This window comes from Lynx canadensis, chromosome C2, assembly GCF_007474595.2.
Source record: "Lynx canadensis isolate LIC74 chromosome C2, mLynCan4.pri.v2, whole genome shotgun sequence".
NCBI lineage: Eukaryota > Metazoa > Chordata > Mammalia > Carnivora > Felidae > Lynx > Lynx canadensis.
Genome location: NC_044311.2, coordinates 147,495,487 through 147,516,964, shown reverse-complemented (window position 1 = coordinate 147,516,964; position 21,478 = coordinate 147,495,487). Strand labels below are relative to the sequence as shown.

Sequence of the window (21,478 nt, the reverse complement as noted above, 5' to 3'; positions counted from 1 at the left end):
CCAGATACCCTGTTCTTTTTTTTTTTTTTTTTGAAGTTTATTTATTTTGAGAGAGTGTGCCTATGGGTGAGCAGGTGAGGGGCAGAGAGGCAGAGAGAGAGAGAGAGAGAGAGAGAGAGCACAAGAGGGAATCCCAAGTAGGCTCCACACCATCAACTCAGAGCCCAATGTGGGGCTCTACCTCAAGAACCATGAGATCATGACCGGAGACGAAACAAGAGACACTTAAAGGAATGAGCCACCCAGGAGTGCCTCTTTTTTCTTAAAAGTTAATTCATTTCCAGTTGAAAATGATGTAACAAAGGAGACCACCGTGTGAGAATCAGTCCTGTTCCCTGAAAAACTACCACTCCTACTCCAAATTCTACAAATTAGAAACATGGAAACCTAAATATATCACAGAGCATCTCCTACGGAAAAGCAAAGCAGTGCCTAAGTTGTTTAACTACTGAGGTTAAAACTCTTTAAACTTAATTAAGTAGAAGACTGGACCAGCTATGGTTAGAACTAAAATAAAGTGAATATTCTGTGAAATATACGTGAAGCATGTCCAAGTGGTGTTGAAAAATCAACCATATTAGCCATTGACAAACAAAACAACCCACACCAGATAAAGAGAACAACTTTCCCCATAAACACACTATGGGGGTCCAGGAAAACTGCAGTCTAGTCTCCGATCTGCTCACTCACTAGTTCTAGGACTCTCAGAGCATGCCCCATATGTGAAGAATCTCATCCTGATTTTATTAGCACTCTGCTTCCCTGCAGCAGTTAACCAATGAGACCATCCATCCTGAAATTTAAGGTACAGAATAGAGGGAAAGAAGACAAAAATTGAGTTCAAGGTAGCCAGGCAACAGGCAGATGGATTCAGACTTCCCAGTCAGAGAGAGCGAAACGTGTCACTGTAAACAGTAACTCTACCCTGAAAGTGGAGAGGCCAGAGAGATACGCAGGCGAGCACTTAGCACAGTTCAATTGCCTTGCCATTAACTTAGCCATCTATCCAGACTCATCACTGTGTACTAAAAATAGGACACGAGAATGCTTTTATACTATCCCAGCTGCTAAAAACATTAAGAGAACAAATTTCAAAACATGTATCAGAACTTGTACCCAAAAAGAGAAATGGTAATATATGTTTCTAGTGTGAAAAGCACAAACCAAGAAAAATGAGATGTTAATGACACCCTGCTTTTATATAGCACCTACCTGTGAAGCAGTTCAAATATTTTTGCCAATTAAAAAAAAAAATCTAATTATAGTACTTCTAACAACATCTCTGTGAAATCGATAAAATGTAAATATAATTACTTCTGTTTGGCCACTGAAGAGAAGTAGAGGCATATTTAATCACTCTGCAAATTAGATTCCTGATCTAGCTCAGTCCAATACTTGCAGCATCCAATCATCAAGTACCCTGTCACTGTTAACAATACAAAATAGAAACGTGAACCCCACAGTTACCTATGTTCAAGAACTCAACTCTAAAATTCAATAGTGAAGGCAAAATTGGCTTTAGTTGTAGAAGGAAAACACTTCGAAAATTCTATTTAAGATGTTGAATCTACTTTTGTTTTTAGGAGTAAATTGAAAAACTATTATCAACACCACTTGAGATTTAGAAATCACCGAAAAAGTAAAAATTCTATTTTCACACTAACCAACATGAACTGACAGCTTTATGCCTCATTCAAAGGAAAGGAATTCAGTTTAAAGTGCAAGGTCAACATACACAAAAAGACACACTGGCCTGGGAAATGAATAGGTTTAACAACAAAAGATGAGTCAACTAATACTTGTAGATCTCAGGTACTTGAAAGAAAATTTTATTTTGCCTCAAAAAAGGAATTCAATTGTCCCGCTGATGGCAAGGACACAAGATCACTTTTAAGCGTTTTATTTGTACTTTTTAAGAGCTATTATGGTGATGTACCTTTAAAAGCCAGTATATTATTACAACATTAAGGGGCACCTCCTTAATATACTGAATATATCTAACTCCTCTCAACGCCAACTCTTAGCGAAATAATTCTTTCTTCCCTCAATACTACTTAGATAAGGCACAGCCAAAACAGCACGGGATGACAAAACCTGAACTTGCTATGGGAATTTCCAAACAGATAAGAACTTAAGAACTTTGCAAACACACCCCAGGTTGAAAGACAAGAGAAACTTGAAGAAAATAGCCAGTGAAAATATGAGCACCTTTCTTAAAAGGTAAACTCTTCAATGCCAAGTCTATCTTCTTATAAATTCTATTCAGCCCGTGGCATCTGTGTTAATGCCAACAGGGAAAATGACTTCTCCTGTCACTATCAAAAGCAACTCACTCTAATGGAATGATATGATGTCTAGGATTTGCTTCAAAATAATCTGGAGTGGGGCCTGGAGGGATAGCTGGAACAAGATTGGCCAAGAGTTAACAGTTACGAAAGCTGGGTAATGGATACGGTTCATGGGGTTTATACTCCCCTCGCTTTTGTAGGTGTTGTAATTTTTCATAATAAAAGGTTAACTAGAGAAAGAAAAGAAAGTTAGTTTTAGAAAGTATCTCCCAATTAGCCTATTTTTATAAGCCAACAGCTCAGGAGTTACTTAACCAAGAATTCAAGAGGAATCGAACATAACTACCATGTAAAAACTTCTTTATAGTTATAAAACAATCAAAATGACCCTGTGGGTTTTCTGTTGTTCATACCAGAGTAAAAAGCTGAATTAAGAAATCACCTGTCTCTAGATTGATATTTTTCCCCTTTATATGCCATTCCAATTAAGCCTGGTTTGAAAGAATGACTGGTTTTTATTTCATCCTGACAACACTCTTCCTGAAATAATCAAAGGGAATTATGTGATACTCTAGAGAAACTACCCACAAATCCAGACTTTAAATAAAGCTTAGCAAATTTTAAACTATCCATTTTATCAGTTTCTAAGAGCTAACCTTAGATTAAACTAAATAAAGCTAATTTTTAACATATTACCTGTATTTTAATAAATACTCTCATAAATCATGCTATGCCATCTTTGGAAATTTTCATTCTTTCAGGTCCTCATAAGAACTGCAACACAAAAGAGACGAAGGCCCTGACTGTCTCCTATTCAACAGAATCAGTACACAGATGAGTGCCATCAAGATCTCTTTAGTCTCCATAAGTGATTGCAAACACTTGACAATCAAGATTAATGTCTGACCTGTGAGTTGACCTTAACCACAGACACTTTTCTTAAAGGAGATACATGTTAGATTAGATAAGCAGTCACACGGAAACTCAAAAGTTATTACTGAATCACATTTCTTCACATTCTACTACACATTATCAGCATTCTACTAACACAGAATTAATCAAAATCTTTTATTAAGACAGAGAAAATTAAATCCTAGAATGGGAAACAAAGAATATCTCGAAGGGCTCACAGTCTCTAACAGATATTACATGGGACTCTTTCTCCTCTTTAATCCGGTAGCTTTACTTAGAGGCATCTGCTTCAACAGCAAACATGCACATTATTTAAGCTGTCCTTCTGCACACACTGCTAACCTATTTGGCAGAGTGAATGTTTCTAAAATGGATAGCAACTATAAAAAGTGAAAACAGAGAAATTCATCACAACTCAAAAACTGGTCCCTGAGCTCTCTGATCAGAGTCTACATTTGGTATTTCAAAATATTTGAAAATTACATTAAGCAGCAGGAGTTTAATAGCAAGAGTTTAATAGGTTAACCATGTCATCTATATGGTAACTTTTACAGCTCTGATCACAGCTCTTTATAAATGGACACAAAAGGTACCCTTTAGTAACAGACAAGGAATTCAATCTGTGCATTACAGGAGACAAACCAGTTCTCAGATCTATACTGAGACAAGTATTTCATGCATTCACCTCAGCAGGGTGGATTTCCTGCACAGTGAAGGGCCAAATGGCTCAAGATTCAGTCACCTTTCCAGAGCTCAGAGGGAAGATGATTAATGCTTCAAAAGAACAAGGAATGGTGAACTTGTTCAATGACTTGCTTACAAAAAATCAGTTGCCAACTAAAAATGCTTCAACCTCGGATAAAGCAGGCACTCGAACACATAGGTTCACGCAGGGGTGAAGTTCTTGAATGACTCACTTTAAACTTCTCTCTAGTGTATCAGTCATAAAAAGATGATAGGACTATAATCAATTTATTATCAAGTTGACTTTCAGAACATTCAAAAGACTGCAAACTCCAAGATATAAACAAGTGATCTCTGAGCAAACACAAAATGGAAAGAAGAAAAAAAAAAAATAGGAAATGAGCTTGATTCTCCAGGAGCTGATTATCTAGTCTGATAATCACCTTGGTCCCTTATTTTTCAGACCTACACCTTTTATTTTATTCTTTAAACTTTATTTCTTTATTGTGAGAGTCGGGGAGGAGCAGAGAGAGAGAGAATGAATCCCAAGCAGGTTCCACGCTGTCAGCATGAAACCCCACATGGGGCTTAATCCCAGAACTGTGACATCATGACTTGAGGTGAAACCAAAAGTTGGACGATTAACCCACTGAGCCACCCAGGCGCTCCTGGCCTCTACCTTTCATTACTGCTTCGCCCACTGCTTGTTTTGTTTTGTTTCCTCTTCTCTCCAAAAGTCTGCGCAGGTCAACATGCTGCACTCAGGGACATGCGGCCACTCTCTCACTCAACCCTGAGACATATATGAAATTCCCTTCCTTGATAAAAACTTCAAAAAATGGTGCCAACAAAAATATCCCACAGGACCCAAAGTAACAAGAAATGTCCAGAGGAATGAAATCTACCACTTTCCTTTGAAATAAATTAACTGTAGAAACCATTATGTTGTATACCTGAAACTAGTATAATATTATGTCAATTATACATCAATCTTTAAAAATTAACTGTTAAGTGATTTTTTAAACTAAAAGATACCTGCTTTAGAAACAATAAAATGCAAAAGAATATTATATCTATCAAACAACAGGCTGCTGTGGAGAGTATGAGTAAAGATCTATCAAAAAACACAAAAAGCAAGGAAGAGTCACTAAATTAATAAAGCACAATTTCAAGGAAAAAGCTGTTATGTGATAAAAAAAAAGAAATTTTATTTTCATAAGATTCATAACCCACAATGAAAACAACAGTTGTAAAACTGCATGCTCCCAATAACATGAAAACACATAAAGCAAAAACAAAAGGCAATCTCTTTGTATTTACTGGTTAAAATGTAGAAAGTAATAAAACTTAAAATACAACTAAGACAAATTCCTAATTCACACAGTAGCCAAAAACTAAAATACATAAAACTGTCACAAGACAAGTGTCACAAAAACCAACTCATTTAAGGGAGCAGCAAGCTGGTACAGAACAGAATACCAATGCAGTGAGGAGTTAAAAAGGAAGCACAGAAGTCATAAACTAGAGGGGCGCCTGGGTGGCTCAGTCTGTTAAGCATCTGACTCTTGATTTCAGCTCAGGTAGATCTCACAGTTCATGAGTTCAAGTTCTGTGTCAGGCTCCATGTTGGGCTCCGTGCTGACAGCTTGGAGCCTGCTTGGGGTCCTCTCTCTCCCTCTCTCTCTACCCCTCCTCCACTCATGTTCTCTCTCTCTCTCTCTCTCTCTCTCTCAAAATAAATAAACCTAAAAAAAAAAAAGTCATAAAATAGAGTGTTTACAACTTAATGGGGAAAAAGAAAACACAAATACTACACATACACATACAAATCAAGGGGAATATACATTTATACAAATAACACACCTAGAACACAAATATTTACACAATAAAGCTATATACATGCTTTGGCTTGGGATTCAGGAGGCACTCATTAAAAAGGGTAAACATAAGAGGATACAATCTCATAATCTTCTTAATTATAGGATAAATACCATCTATGGTATGCAATTCGGTATGTAAAGAAAAAGTACTCTTGGGTAAGAAATGTTTAAAATCATTATGCTGTTCTCATGCTTACCCCTTCAGGTTAAAAAGTCAGGAATGACATACCAGTACATTTAGGAAGTAAATGGAATACTCTGGCAAATGTCAAATTAAAATCTTTTCTTTCTCATATATCCTTAAATTCCTATCTCCTAAGGAAATTATCTTCAAACTTCTGTTAAGCAAGAAAACTTTCTGTACACCAAACCTCATATAAACTTGAAATATAAAAGCTGAGCTGCTCTGGCTAAGTGTGGGTAGGGGCCACAGGATGGGAGCAGCGCCACAAATGGTTACACAGTACCCACCACCAGTACCATGAGCCAGGCATGGGGCTAAGGGAATTGAGAAGGGAACAAAACAGAGTCCATGCTCTTAGGGAGCTTATATTCCAGAATGAGGAGATAGCTAATAAATAAGTCAACAAATAAATATGATCATTTCACATACCAGAGAACCACTCCAAAGAAACTGAGGTAGGGTAACAAGGTAAGTGATGACCGGAGGTGGTGTCTGGGGTTTCTTCGTGAGCCTGGGTAGTCAAGGAAAGACTCTCTAAGAAGACATTGGGGTATTTTCTGGGTAGTTCTAGAGAAGGTTTGACCAATGCAAAGATCCAAAGAAAGAAAAGCTGCTGCTCAAGGAATAGAAAGAGGCCAGGTGAGCTTGTATAAAGTAAACGAGGACAGTGTAGAAAGAGGAAACTGGAGAGGCAAGAGAGGCCAGACCACAAGGATGTCTTAAAAGTGAGGTTTGGATTTGAAGTGTGGGAAGTCTTTGAAAGGTTTTAAGCAGGAGAATAACATGACCTGATTTATGCTGTAGAAACTACTGTGTGGAATAGATTCCAGCTAAACAGGAATCAAGAAAATCAGCAAGGAGGGCTTGGCAGACACTCAGGTGAGACAGTGGTGGTCAGAACTAATGTTTTAACAGTGGAAATGATGAGGGCTGGTCGGATTCAGGATATATTTGGACAGAAAGCCTACAGAACCTAAGAATGGATTAGATTCAAGGCAGGCAGGAGAGAGGGAACAAGGATAGCTATGACACTTTCCTGCTGCACACTTGGGTGGGTAATGGCACCATTTACTAAGATGAGAAGGTCTCAGGTATGCAGATTAGGGTAGGGATGGCATTAAGAATTCTGTTTTGAAGAGCCAATCTGGCTCAGTCAGTAGAGGATGCAACTATTTGATCTCAGGGTTGTAGGTTTGAGCCCCATGTTGGATGCAGAGATGACTTAAAAATAAAATCTTTAGGGGCGCCTGGGTGGGTTAGTCGGTTAAGTGTTGAATTCTTGATTTCAGCTCAGGTCATGATCTCGTGGTTTATGAGGCTGAGCCCCACATCAGCCTCTGTCCGTGCTGACAGTGCACAGCCTGCTTGGGATTCTCTCTCGCCTTCTCTCTCTGCAACCCTCCCCTGCTTTATCAAAATAAATAAACTTTAAAAAAAATCTTAAAAAAAAAAAAAGAATTCTGTTTTGACCATGTTAATTTTAAACAGCCTATTATTAGCTACCCAAGAAGATCTGCCTAGCAGGTGCCCCGCTGACCATATAAGTCTGTAGTTCTTGGGAGAAGTTGGAACTACAAATGCCCACATACTTGCCCAGCTCTTCCCTGCTCTCCTACTTCTATATTCCCATGTCAAACCCTTTAAAGCCTTCTCAGAATCCCCAGTGGTTTTCAAAGCAGTGTGAAAACAATGCTTATTGGGGCACCTGAGGGGCTCAGTCGATTAAGTGTCTGACTCTTGATTTCAGCTCAGGTCATGATCTCAAGAGTTCATGGGATCGAGCCCCATATAGGGCTCTGCAAGAAGCCTGCTTGGGATTCTCTCTCTCTCCCTCTGCCCCTCCCCTGCTTGTGCTCTCATGTACGCGTGTATTCTCTCTCTTAAAATAAACATTAAAAAAATAAAAACTTAATGCTTATCTCCAACTTTCTATCTAAATTTGCCTGTTTTCATAGTGTGATCAGAATAATTAAATATTAAGAAAACATATCACCTAACAGTTAAAATGAAAAAAAATGTAAATCACACTTGCTCACACTAGAATAAATTACATATGGTTTAAAGATTTCAGTGAAAAAACGAAACCACGAAAGTGTGCTAAGAGAAAATAAGGGTTAACATTTTATCAAACCGTGGAGAAAATTTTCTAGTTTAACATCAAGGGGAAAAAAATCCTTAAAAATGGAAAATAATGATGGACTGGGCGGGGCGGGGGAGGTAACTAAACACTTCTATAAAAGAACCATACCACAAGTTTTCAAAGCAAATAAAAAATTGGTCATAAATATCTGAAGCATTTGACATTAGGAATTAAAATCCCTAAGTAAGGAGCTCACATAAATTAATAAAAAATATTAACTCCAGAAGAAAATGTGACAAGGACAAGAGCAGAAATTCAAAAGAGAAGAAATATAAACGAGCAATTAACATATGAAAAAAAGTGCTAAGCTTCTTATCCTCAAAAGAACAGAATTAAAACAAGGAGATACTGTATTTCACCTATCAAACTGGCAAACATTAAAACGGCAATGATGTAGACTTGGAGCCCGGGCAGTAATTACTAAGCCCTTTCTGAAGACAATTTGGTAAATTATATCAGGAGCCTTAGATTTTATACGCTCTTTGACCTGCCAATTGCACTTCAGGGACTCCATCCTAAGGGTGAAGGGTTTCAGGGGCTGTTTGAAAGATTTAGGTATAAATTATGTTTATCAGATTAGGATACTCTGTACCTAAAAAGGTTGCTTCAGAATCACATCTAATGACACGAAAAGAAGGGCACCTGGGTGGCTCAGTCAGCTGGGCGTCTGACTTCAGCTCAGGTCGTGATCTTGCAGCTTGTGGGTTCGAGCCCCGCATCAGCCTCTGTGCTGACAGCTCGGAGCCTGGAGCCTGCTTCGAATTCTGTGTCTCCCTCTCTCTCTCTCTGCCCCTCCCCCGCGCGCGCGCGCTCTCTCTCTCTCTCTCTCTCTCTCTCTCTCTCAAAAAAATAAATAAACATTAAAAAAATTAATGACACGAAAAGATATTGCAGAAAAAATTTAAGTAGTAAAACCATATGGTCGGGTTAATATTTAACAATAGGTATCTTCATGGAAGATCTCTAATGATAAAATTTCAGGAAGCTAAAAGCAGTGTGTCTGTCTGTAGAGATTAAGTGTTCTTTATGGTCTTTTTTCTTTCATTATAATGAGCATATATTGTTGGATAATTAAAACTTCATTTGAGGGGACAAAATCAAAAGAGAATATGCATAAAAGATCTTGCACATAAAAGACTTACTGAATGGAAATTATAAAAAAAAATAACAGAAGACATCTTCAAGTGACAAAATTATAATGAGGAATTTTCTCTTCTCTTCTAGAATAGAAAATTTTCTGTATTTATATACTTTCCCTTGTGAACATGCATTTCATTACTTACTTTTTAAAAGGTAAAATAAACTTCTAAAAATTAAGTTATTCCCAACCCTCTTGTGCTATCTTGATTTTAACCATACCAACTATCACACAGTATTTTCAAGGATTTATGCCCATGTTTGCCTTCTCTTCCTGTTCCAAAACTAGTTTTTCTTTATTATTCTAATATCTTCAGGGAGCACAAAGGGACTTTCCTGAAACACACTGGGCTCCATCATCTCCCTCCATATTGTCACCTTAGGTGACTTCAATAACACTTTAGCCCAGTGGTTGCCAGAGTCGGGTCCCTGACCTGCTCTACTGGGATATAGAATGAGCTGGTTAGAATGCAAATTCTTGGGCCCTGCTCTGACATGGTGAATAAGAAACCAGGTGGGCACCAACCTGACTTTTTATCAAGTCTTTCAGGTGATTCTGATGCATGCGAAAGGCTAAGAACCACTATTTCAGCCTCTATGCTTTGGGCCTTTCTGAATCCAGAAACTCTCCTAAAAACAGTCCAATCATTTTTCAGATTAAATTTTTCAGAATTCCAATAGTAACAAAATTAAAACATTCAAGGGGACTGAACAGTTAAATCTCCTATCTTAACAGCTGCAAATAAAATTTTGAAAGAAGAAAAGATCCACAATGAAAGAAAAGCATACCTGTGAAGATGTCTTAAAGGGACCAATGAGTCCTAAAGACATGGTTTCAAGCCGACAGCCTCTGAGGTAAACACGACTGGCTTCAGGAACACGCTAAATGCAAGCTCATTTAATTACACGTGTCAATGGTAGGGCTGCACAATCAATTAGCCAGAATACTGAGTAATAATAATGTTCAAGCCATAGCTAGATTAATGCAACAATCAGGTGTGCCTAAAACTTCAGAAACATCTTTATCCTGAACTAATGAATGACCCCATTTGGGGCAAGATTTATTGAGATTTGACATGATAATTAATATAGTCATTTACCTGTGATGGAGGTATAAGCATGATAGAAAGAAAACAAGGTTTATTCGCGATCAGACAGAGTGACAAATTTTTGCCACATGCATTTGTTCGATGGATTGATGAATCAAGTACTGAGCTAGTGCTAGAGACCAAAAAAAAAAAGGTATGTAAGACGTCCACCCTGCCCTCCAGAAGCCTGCATTCCACTTGTATCAGCAAGGGGCCAGATAGGGATCTCCCTCTATCCTGGGGCAGGAACATTATTTTATTCATTCATTCATTCATTCATTCATTCATTTAAATGTTTATTTTTGAGAGACAGAGAGAAAGTGCAACCAGGGTAGGGGCAGAGAGAAAGGGAGACATAGAATCTGAAGCAGGCTCCATCCAGGCTCTGAGCTGTCAGCACAGAGCCCTATGCAGGGCTCAACCCCATAGACTGTGAGATCATGACCTGAGCCAAAGTCAGAGCTTAACTGATTGAGCCACCCAGGCACCCCTAGGGCAGGAACTTTAAAACATGCATTATCTTTAATACTTGTTAGAGACAAGAAAACTGGGTGGAGTTTGAGAGGTAAGTCACTTGTTCAATGCCACCCAACTCCGTACAAATCCAGGCTTTGCTCTGATCCCTCCACCCTTGTCCCAATGTGAACACCACTTTTACTCTTAAAAGGAGACATGAGTATGCATTATTTGCACCTTACATGAGATTGTGCTAATTTTACAATCAAATCAATAATAAAAATGTTATGATTTTATTTCTTTTTATAAAATACTCATCTATTTTTGAGAGAGAGCACAAGCGGAGGAGGGGCAGAGAGAGAGCGGAATAGAGGATCCGAAGCAGGCTCAGTGCTGACAACAGGGAGCCCACGGTGGGGCTCAAACTCGTGAATCCTGAGATCATGACCTGAGCTGAAGTCAGAGGCTTAACCGAATGAGCCACCCAGGTACCCCTGCACCTTACATGAGATTATGCTAATTTTACGATCAATTCAAGAATAAAAATGATGTTATGATTTTCAAAGAGGCATATGAATTAGGTAAAATCAGGTAGCATCAAGCCAAGTAAAAAAAAAATAATTTATAAATGATCTCATTTTCTTTAATATTTATTTATTTTTGAGAGAGGGGGGAGAGAGAGAGAGAGAGAGAACACGATCAGGGGAGTGGAGGGAGGGAGAGAGAAAGAGGGAGTCACAGAATCCGAAGCAGGCTCCAGGCTCTGCACTGTCAGCACAGAGCTCAATGCGGGGCTTGAACCCACAAACCACGAGATCATGACCTGAGCGGAAGTTGGACGCTTAACCAACTGAGCCACCCAGGCGTCCCTAAATGGTCCCATTTTTTGAATGGGAAAAATTATCTATAGAAGAATCAAAAAAAGGCAACACAAATATGGAACAAAATATTAATATTGGTTATACTGGGTGGTGGGATTACAGGCACTTGTCCTTCCTTTTTATAATGTAATTTATTTTTAAAATGATCATCCCACATGGAAGAAAAATTTTTTTAAACCCAGTCAAGATTCCACTAATCAGTGGTTCTCAATGGGTGTGTGCAATTCCACAATGGATATTGGAAAACCTAGTATTTTTGGTTGTCACATTCACTGGGAGGCACCACTGGCATTTAACAGGCTGCTCAGAACAGTCTCATATGAGGAATTATCCCATGTAACTTCCAAATGTCTCTGGACATTCACATAGGGGAGAAAATCCATTTATACTTATCTGAGCCTAAAACCATATTCCATCTTACAGATAACCACACAAGACTGTGCAAGGTTCTACTATACATTCAATTTGCTGGGAGTATAATTCAAGAGAACACTGTTTTGAGTTTTGCCAAAAGTTGTTCACAGTTCCAGCAAAGTCGTGTAATTAACTGTGATGCCTTTCTCCAAACTTGTAATAGGTTTATTTGTTTTAAATGAATTAATGAACAAAAAGTTTAAAAATGAGTAATTTCTCAGGTTTAATGTTATTATAATAAATATCAATAAACAGAACCTACATAAACAAAAGCTACTTGGGGCTCCTCAGTTGAATGAAGGGCTCCTAATATGAGAAAGCTTGAAAACTGGGGCTTCAGTGGAAAAAGATATGAAAAGAGGGCAAAACTGGCTGGAGAGAGACCAGGTCCAAGGTTGGTGCAGGAGTGGAGTGAGGGATCTTTGAGAACTAAGCCAGATCAATAGTCCATAATTACAAGGGGGTTAAGGAATTCAGGATGAGGTATAAGCTTCTGACTCGGGCAGCTGAGTAAAAATATGAAGCCACTCAGACTGTAATACCAGAAACATGTTATTTTGTGTAATTAAAAAAAATTGAAAAGTACAAAATAAATCCACAAACATGAATGCTTAAATGAAAATACTGGCACAAACAGCCCTTTTTCATGCAGGTATATAATAAAAGCTGAACGTACTTCTTCTCTCCCTGCTTTTGATATACACAAACCAACCAGAATGTTGGGACAGTAGTCATGAACACAACTGGATCGCGCCCCGTGGCCACCAATGACGGAAAGGAGCCGTGAGAGGGAACACCTGCTCTCCTTCCTCCCAGTGCCCGGACCCCTGCAGTCAGCATCTTTAGGATTCTGCACAGAATTATTTTTAAAGATTCAGCTTCAAAAACCTTTTAAATCAGAGGTGTTCCAAGAAGCAGCAAGGAGGGGCCACCTGCAAGCATTTCTGCTGGACTCCAGCATAGGCTCTGGCTCCCTCTACTCCGTTGGGAGGCTCCGGGCCTGCCACCTGTACAGCCGAGCTCCCCTCCGCCACCCCCCCCCCCGCCCGCCCCAAGGAGTTCAGGACAGAGTAACGGATACGGCCACAGAGCAAAGAAAATCTTTCAAGGGAAGTACAACTGGAAAGAGAAAGTACTGTAACGCCTAATTTTAAAACTAATGGAGCCTCCCCTTCACACTAACTGCGGGGAATATCCCCAGACCCCATCCCTGCTTCCTACTTCACGCCAGTATGGCTCTTGGTGCTAGAAAGGGATCTGTGGCAGTAAGACTGACAAGCGGAAGCAAAACAGGAGGTAGGAGGGCACATCCTCTACTCCTAAGGCAGGTTCTGGTTGACATTCCCCCCTTCTAGCTCAAGGCCAGAGGCCTGGCTTACTTCTCCGAGCAAAGCACCCAGCCTAGGGGCGCCTGGGTGACTCAGCTGAACGTCGTCTGACTTCAGCTCAGGTCACGATCTCGCAGTCTGTGAGTTCAAGCCCCGTGTCGGGCTCAGTGCTGACAGCTCAAAGCCTGGAGCCTGCTTCGGATTCTGTGTCTCCTTCTCTCTCTGCTCCTCCCCCACTCATGTGCTCTTTCTCTCTCTCTCTCTCTCTCTCTCTCTCTCTCTCAAAAATAAATAAACATTAAAAAAAAAAAAAAAAAAGCACCCAGCCTAGCTCCAAAGAGGATGAGCCTGGAGGGGCCCACACCAAGGCCAAGTTACCCTCTTACAGAAGTACCTTGATTATTTGAATTCCAAAGACCCCCATCGGTACCACATTTGTGCTTATTTAGTTCTGAGTTACTTTCCTAAAAGGGTATCTTTGAACACCCTCCCCATTTCAATTTTCTCATTTCTAGTTTTTAGTAAAAACCGTCAGAAAAGTTCAAATGGAATAAGTGCTTGCCTCAAAGACAGAGACTAGGAGAAAACTGTGAAAATCTATCTTGTTCCAAAGATAGAAAAGAGGAGATATCCTCTTAGAGGCCATAAGCAGAGCCAATCTCTAAGAAAAGAAACATCCAATTAAAAGTCTGGACCAGAAGCACCCTGGGCATGAGTCTGGCCCTCACAGCTCCCGTCTCTCCTCCAACTACCTCCAGCTCTTTGCTGGTGCCCTTGGCTTAGGCACCAGGCCCAGGATGCCTCCCAATTCCGCCACCACTGCCATGCAGTACAACTGACCCATGAACGGGGTTCAACCGCATGGGTCCAGTTATATGCAGATTTTTTCCCCGTACCGTATAGACTATAAATGTATTTTCTCCTCTTTGTGATTCTCCCAGTAGCATTTTCTTTCCTCTCTCTTACTTTAAGAATACAGTGTATAATACACATAGCACACAAAGTATGTGTCACTCGTCTGTTTATGTTATCAGTAAGGCTTCCAGTCAACAGTAGGCTATTTCCAGTTAAGTTTTGGGGGAGTGAAAAAGTATATCTGGATTTTTGACCGTCTAAGGGTTAGCACCCCTAACCCCCTCGTTGTTCATGAGTCAACTGTACAACAAAGAGGTTGAAGTATGAGCCCTCTGAATGGGAACTTCCTATATATACTCCCAGAGAGCTTGTATTTATACAGCACGCGTAGGCAGAGATAGCAAATGGCACAGTGGTTCACAGCACAGACTCCAGTCAGACTGCATGGGCCCTAATACCAGATCTGCCACTTTCTGGTTGTGGGATCATGGGCAAGTTAACTAACCATTATAACAGTACCTATTCTGCAGAGTTGTTGGGAGGAGAAGATGAATCATTACATGGGAAAACACAGTAAGCGTTAAGTAAACATTAGTTGTTATACTTCAAATGCATCACAGATTACAAAAGTCTGGGGGAACTGAATATGGTAAAATTAATCACCGTATCTGGCATCACTCCTATTGTAAAAGTTGTTCAAATTCACAACCATAAACTTTCTCAGTAACTGAGATCCTTATCCTAAACTAGAGACTTACAGTGTCTCAAAAAGAACACCTTGGTTCCGAATCTAATCATCTCTGAGGAATAAAGACATAAAACAACCACAAAAAATCATTTGGCTGACAATTTATTCTCCCTGTATTTCCAAAACTGCATAACACAAGCACTGCATACATAATTTTTTATTATTAGCATATAACATGTTCACTAAGACATTGGTTCTCTACATTTCTGGCTTCAGGACTCTTTTATACTCTTTAAAAATTGAGGATCCCAAAGAATTTACCTTAGAAACTTATAAGAAACAGACATATACAAGCACATAAACCATTAGCCATCAAAGAGATGATGTCCTCAAACATCATACAGCCACTAGAAAACCAGGCTGTGCACCTACAGAGAATGAGAATAAAAAGAGGAAATAACCACTATCATTATAAAAATAATCTGAACTTGCAGACTGTTTTATATTGTCTCAATGAGTCCCCAGAGGCTCCAGACCACACTCTGAGAACCTCTGCACTAAGGAAAGAATGAGTATCAAAATTCTCATGGCTTTCATCTTCTACCTTTTCTAGATCTACATAAGAAAAATTACGATACATTTCATTGAACTATATATGAACTGCAAATGATCCTATCCTAAAATTACAAAAAAATGGTTTAAGAAAATATTTTGACAAAATTGCCACTATGGTAGACTAAATGTTATGTCTAATTTCTTTCCATTTTAAAAACTGTGAACACAGGGGTGCCTGGCTGGCTCAGTGGGGACAGCATGTGACTCCTCATCTCAGGGTCATGAGTTCAAGCCCCATGTTGGGCACTGACCTTACTTAAAATAAGTAAACACATGAATGAAGAAAGAAAGAAAGAAAGAAAGAAAGAAAGAAAGAAAGAAAGAAAGAAAGAAAGAAAGAAAGAAAGAACACATATAACAAAAATTACCATTTTAACCACTATGAAATGTATAATTCAATGACATTTAATATATTCACAGCATTGTGCAACCATAACCAACAATGAATTCCAGAATATTATCATCATCCCAAAAGAAAATGAATGAGGATCTGTAAGTTTTTGTCTCAACACCTGTTTTCAATCCTTTGGGATATATACCTAGAGATAGAATTGCTACGGCCATATGATAACTCTGTATCTCTATATTTAGCTTATTAAGAAACTACAAAACTGTTCTGTTACAGCAGTGCCATTTTACATTCCTACCACTAACGTATAAGGCTTCCAGTTTCTCCCCGTTCTTGCCAACACTTGTCATTTTCCTTTTTTTTTTCTTTTATGATAGCCATCCTAATGGGTGTGAAATGGCATCTCAGTTTTGATTTCTATTTCTCTAACAACTAAAAGCGTTGTTTGCTATTTGTAGATCTTCTTTGGAGAAATGCCTATTCATGTCTTTTGCCCATTTTAAAAACTGGGTTCTTTCTGTTGTTGGATTGTTAAAAATTCTTACGTCTAATTATGTTTTACCAGTACATGAAAGCACTTTAAACCAACCACGGATCTGATCCTTCTCTCTCTACCAAGCTTAAAACCAATACCAACCTTCCACATGACAAAAAGAACAACTGAGAAATTAAAAATGGTCACAGAATCAACTGGCAAACAGACTATATAACACCTTCATTTTTGTTTTAAATTACAAATCCAGGATTGGATCACAGATGATAACAAAATAAAGATGGTGATGATAATAGTCATTTCTCATAATAAGCACTTACTATTTAGTGAAGCACTGTGCTAGATGCTTTAACATCCCACAACAACCATACAAGGTAAGAACTATAATCAACCCCATTATACAGATGAGGAAACAGAGGTATAGCAAAGTGAAATAGCTAGCTTATGGTTATGCAGTCAACAGCTGAGCAGTTTTGCTTCAAAATTTGTGCTTTTAATCCCCTGCCTGGGATTCTGTCTCCCTCTCTCTCTGCCCCTCCCCTGCTCTCTCTTTCTCTCTCAAAAATAAATAAACATTAAAAAAAAAAAAGAGAGACACACAGAGAAAGAGAGCGAGCACTCACGAGCATGGGGGAGAGGGGCAGAGAAGGAGAGAGAGAATCTTAAGCAAGCTCCACACTCAGCGCAAAGCCTGACTGGGGCTCCATCCCATGACCCTGGGGGATCATGACCTGAGCTGAAATCAAGAGTCAGATGCTCAATCGACTGAGCCACCCAGGTACCCCTAGAACTTGCCTCTTAATCAGATTTAGGGGGGCACCTGGGTGGCTCAGTCAGTTGAGTGGCTGACTCTTGATTTCGGCTCAGTTCATGATCTCACGGTGAGTAGGTTCCTCCCCTGTTCGAGTGTGTTCTCTCTCCATCTCTCTCAAAAAAAATAAAACTTAAAAACAAAAAAATCAGGTTTAGAAATGTCACAAAGAAGTAAACCCAAAACCAGATGGGTGAATGCCATTTTATCATTCCAATTTAGATCTTTTCTAACATTTTTGAATCTGACAAAAGACTATTCAGGATACTGTGACTCAACTGTCTATTTCCAAGGGTGTCTAGATCACATCTTGACAGCAATTATAAGAGGTTACAGTTACCAGCAAAGCCAGGGCCTAAAGGCCCTTCTAATTCAAATTTCCAATATAATTATATACCAGTTAGTGGTTTTGTAAACTAAACCTCAAACTTGAGAAGAAATCTAAAAGGTAACGTATTTCATAACAAAACCAATATAAGCACAATGCCAGAGTTTATAGATTTCATTTTCTGAGGAATAATTACACGCATGACCGCCTAATGAATCCAGCATTGCTATACCTGTCTAGAGTTATGGGCCCTCAGAATGTGAAAGAACTTTAGGTTGTATTTAAAAAATCCTTTACAGACAATTCCTGCTCCTTTTAGAATTAAAAGGTAGACTAAAGCCCTGAAATCATGATAAATGCTCATTTATACCAAATTTCATTTCATAATGTTGTAATACTCCTATCTACTTTTGTGGTAATTCAAGAATTTTTTATTTAAGTTCAGCTACCCAATGTGTCCTTTGGAATGTTTTCATTATGACAAATGATAGCAAATTGAGGTTGTTTTCTCATCTGTAACATAAGGGTATTTACCATCTATCTCACAGCTTTACAGAAAACCAATTTTAGACAGGACATAGGGAAAGCTTCCTGCCAAACACACGAGACATGACAGGTACTCAGTAAACATTCCTGTGTATGTGTGAAGTCATGGGTGTGAGTCAGATAATACCAGAAGCCATTCTAAAGCAAATTCTATAAAAGCTAAGAGCAACTCTGATTACTTACCTACAGGTCACTTACCTGATGAACTCAACTGCATATAACCCAAAATCTAGATGATACCAGGAGAGTCTCCTGATTAGGAAAACAGGTACCATTTGTATACTTATAAAGGAAAATTAGTTTATTCCTTGGGCCAGACCTAAGTATAATCTTACATCTGACACAGCAGAAGGCTCTGCTGGAGGCTCTCTCTATATATATCCTACCACCTATTTATTTGCTGACATGTTTCATTTAATTAGAGGTATGAAGGTTCAACATGCAATACACTAACATGAATACATTTAAGTCCACAAGAGGAATGTAAAGTGCTTTCCTCTTGGGGCATCTGGGTGGCTCAGTCGTTTAAGCATCTGACTCCTGATTTCGGCTTGGGTCATGATCTCACGGTTCATGAGACGGAACCCCATGTAGGGCTCTGTGCTGGCAATGTGAAGCCTGCTTGGGATTCTCTCTCTCTCCCTTTCTCTCTGCCCCTCCCTGGCTTGCTCTGTCAAAAAATAAACATAAAAAAAATTTTTTTTTAAGTTTTTAAAAAATAATAAAAAAATAAACTGGGCAAAAAGGTTTACATTTTTTTAGGTAGCAATTCTCAAGGTGGTTCCTGGGTCTCTGCAGTTCCCAAGACCATTTCAAAGGGTCCAAAAGGCCAAAACTATGACCATAATGGTACCCAGACATTATTTTCATTGTGTTTATACTTGCAGTGACACAAAAACAAGGCTGGGTAAACTGCTGCCACCTTAGCAGTGGCACCAAACTGTACTGGTGGTTATGCATTCCTCACTGCCACACACACGTTAAATAAAATCAGGGGGCGCCTGGGTGGCTCAGTCATTTAAACATCCAACTTTGGTTCAGGTCATGATCTCACTCACGGTTCGTGAGTTCAAGCCCCATATCGGGCTCTGCGCTGACCTGTGGAGACTGCTTGGGGTTCTCGCTCCCTCTCTCTCTGCCCCTCCCCCCAACTCGTGTTCTCTATCTCAAAAAAAAAAAAAATCAGGGGCGCCTGGGTGGCGCAGTCGGTTAAGCGTCCGACATCAGCCAGGTTACGATCTCGCGGTCTGTGAGTTCGAGCCCCGCGTCGGGCTCTGGGCTGATGGCTCGGAGCCTGGAGCCTGTTTCCGATTCTGTGTCTCCCTCTCTCTCTGCCCCTCCCCCGTTCATGCTCTGTCTCTCTCTGTCCCAAAAATAAATAAAAAACGTTGAAAAAAAAAAATCAGTTTTGCTTCAGAAGGTCCTTGATAAGTCATTAGGAATGATAACTATTAAATCTCAACCCTTGAATTAATGTGTTTATTATTTGTATGACTAAAAGGGAAGTAATCAGGGGTGCCTGGGTGGCGCAGTCGGTTAAGCGTCCGACTTCAGCCAGGTCACGATCTCGCGGTCCGTGAGTTCGAGCCCCGCGTCAGGCTCTGGGCTGATGGCTCAGAGCCTGGAGCCTGCTTCCAATTCTGTCTCCCTCTCTCTCTGCCCCTTCCCTGTTCATGCTCTGTCTCTCTCTGTCTCAAAAATAAATAAAAACATTAAGAAAAAAAATAAAATAAAAAATAAATAAAAATAAAAATAAAAAGGGAAGTAATCATAAAGCATCCCTATGGCACACAGACTACGACCGATGTCTTAAGAAAACACAGTTATGCAAATGAGTTGCAAGCTGAATTAGGCACTTTTTTCATGGAACACAATTTTTACTTAGCAAAACAACAGAAAAACTATGCTTATTCAGACTTAAGTATTTGGCAGGTGGTTTCTCAAAAATGAAATGAGCCTATTGCTTCAAGAAAAATGGATAGTAACTTGGCTAATGATAAAAGTTAAGCTTTTGAGCAAAAATTTTGAATTTGGAAAACTAGTATCTGTCATTTTGAGTTAGACTTCTTAACATTGAGAAATTTTTCCAATAAGATGGGTGGTAATACTAACAAATGGGATGTTAAAGTAGTATTATTCAATGAAACATATCAACATTTGCAAGATCTACATAAATCAGTGAATTAATATTTTCCGAATGACCAACACATGATGTTACAAAATCACAAAGGTGTAAAATGTCATCCAAACAGCAGGATGGACTATAGATGTTTTTGTAACGGAGTATGAAAAGTTCACTAACATAATTTCAGATTCCGCATTGCCACTAACCTTAAGAAACTAGCAGTGTCGAATTTTGGTATGGTATCAAAGAATAACCACAATTTTCTGAAAATGCCATCAAAAGGCTCCTGGCTTTTCCAACTACATATCTGTGTAAGGCCAGATTTCTTTCAACTACTTCAACCAAAACAACATTTCGCAACCAACTGACTGCAGGAGCAGATATGAAAAGCCAGCTGTCTTCTATTAAGCCAGACTTTAAAAGAGGTTTGCAAAAATGTAAAACGATGCTCTCTTCTCACTAAATTATTTTTTTCTTTCGTAAAACAGTTTTCATAAAAAATCTGTTATTTATGTAAGCACGTGGTGGGTTTATTACAGGTATTTTCAATACATTAATAAAATACTTTGTACATTTCTCAATTTTAATTTCTAATCTGGCAAACAGTGATACATTTAAAAACACAACCCACATAAAGCTCCGTGAGGTCCCCAATAACTAGAAGCCCCCAATAACTAGAAGCCCGACCAGTCAGTAACAGCCAAGTGGTAACATGAAAAATGATGAAATCGGGGCTAAGACAACAGCGACGGACACAGAGAGAAAGAGATGAAACCAAAAGATGTTCCAGGGGCAGAAGAACTGACAGAAAGAATGTAGCAACCAACTTCAGAATCAGAGAGAAAAGGTCCAGGCTGTCAGCTTGCATGGATACATTGCAACCATCTGTCCACCTATCTATCTGGTTTATAGACAGGTACTGAGTCTATTCCATACAGAAAGATTGAGATGCTCCACAGCCAGGTGATCAGTTCTAACAACAGCTCTCTGATTTCAACTGAGTGTCCTAAAATTCGATTCTGACTCTATCTACCTGGAATTAGTACAGATCCCACAGGTAAAGGGCTCAGTCCCGTTTCAGACACCAGCCACAAGTCTTAAGTAGCCCCTACAGTACCAGCACTTCTGCAGGAAGACTACAAATTTGGGGGTTCCCACAACCGCCACCCTCCCCCAGGTTCAGTAATTTGTTAGAACTACTCACCAATCTTAGGAAAGCACTATACCTGATGAGGGAGTGTGGAGCTAGCAAGGGCAAAATACAGACTAACAGCAC

The 21,478-nt window shown here is 39.3% G+C and overlaps 1 protein-coding gene and 1 non-coding gene across 7 annotated transcripts in view; one reads left to right on the top strand and one right to left on the bottom strand.

Moving 5' to 3' along the window:
• ITSN1 (intersectin 1) overlaps positions 1–21,478 on the bottom strand; it is a 223,966-nt gene that overhangs the window by 185,058 nt on the left and 17,430 nt on the right. The window lies entirely within an intron of this gene.
• TRNAR-CCU lies at positions 15,724–15,796 on the top strand. Its single transcript has one exon. It is a non-coding gene; the product is annotated as a tRNA-Arg (tRNA).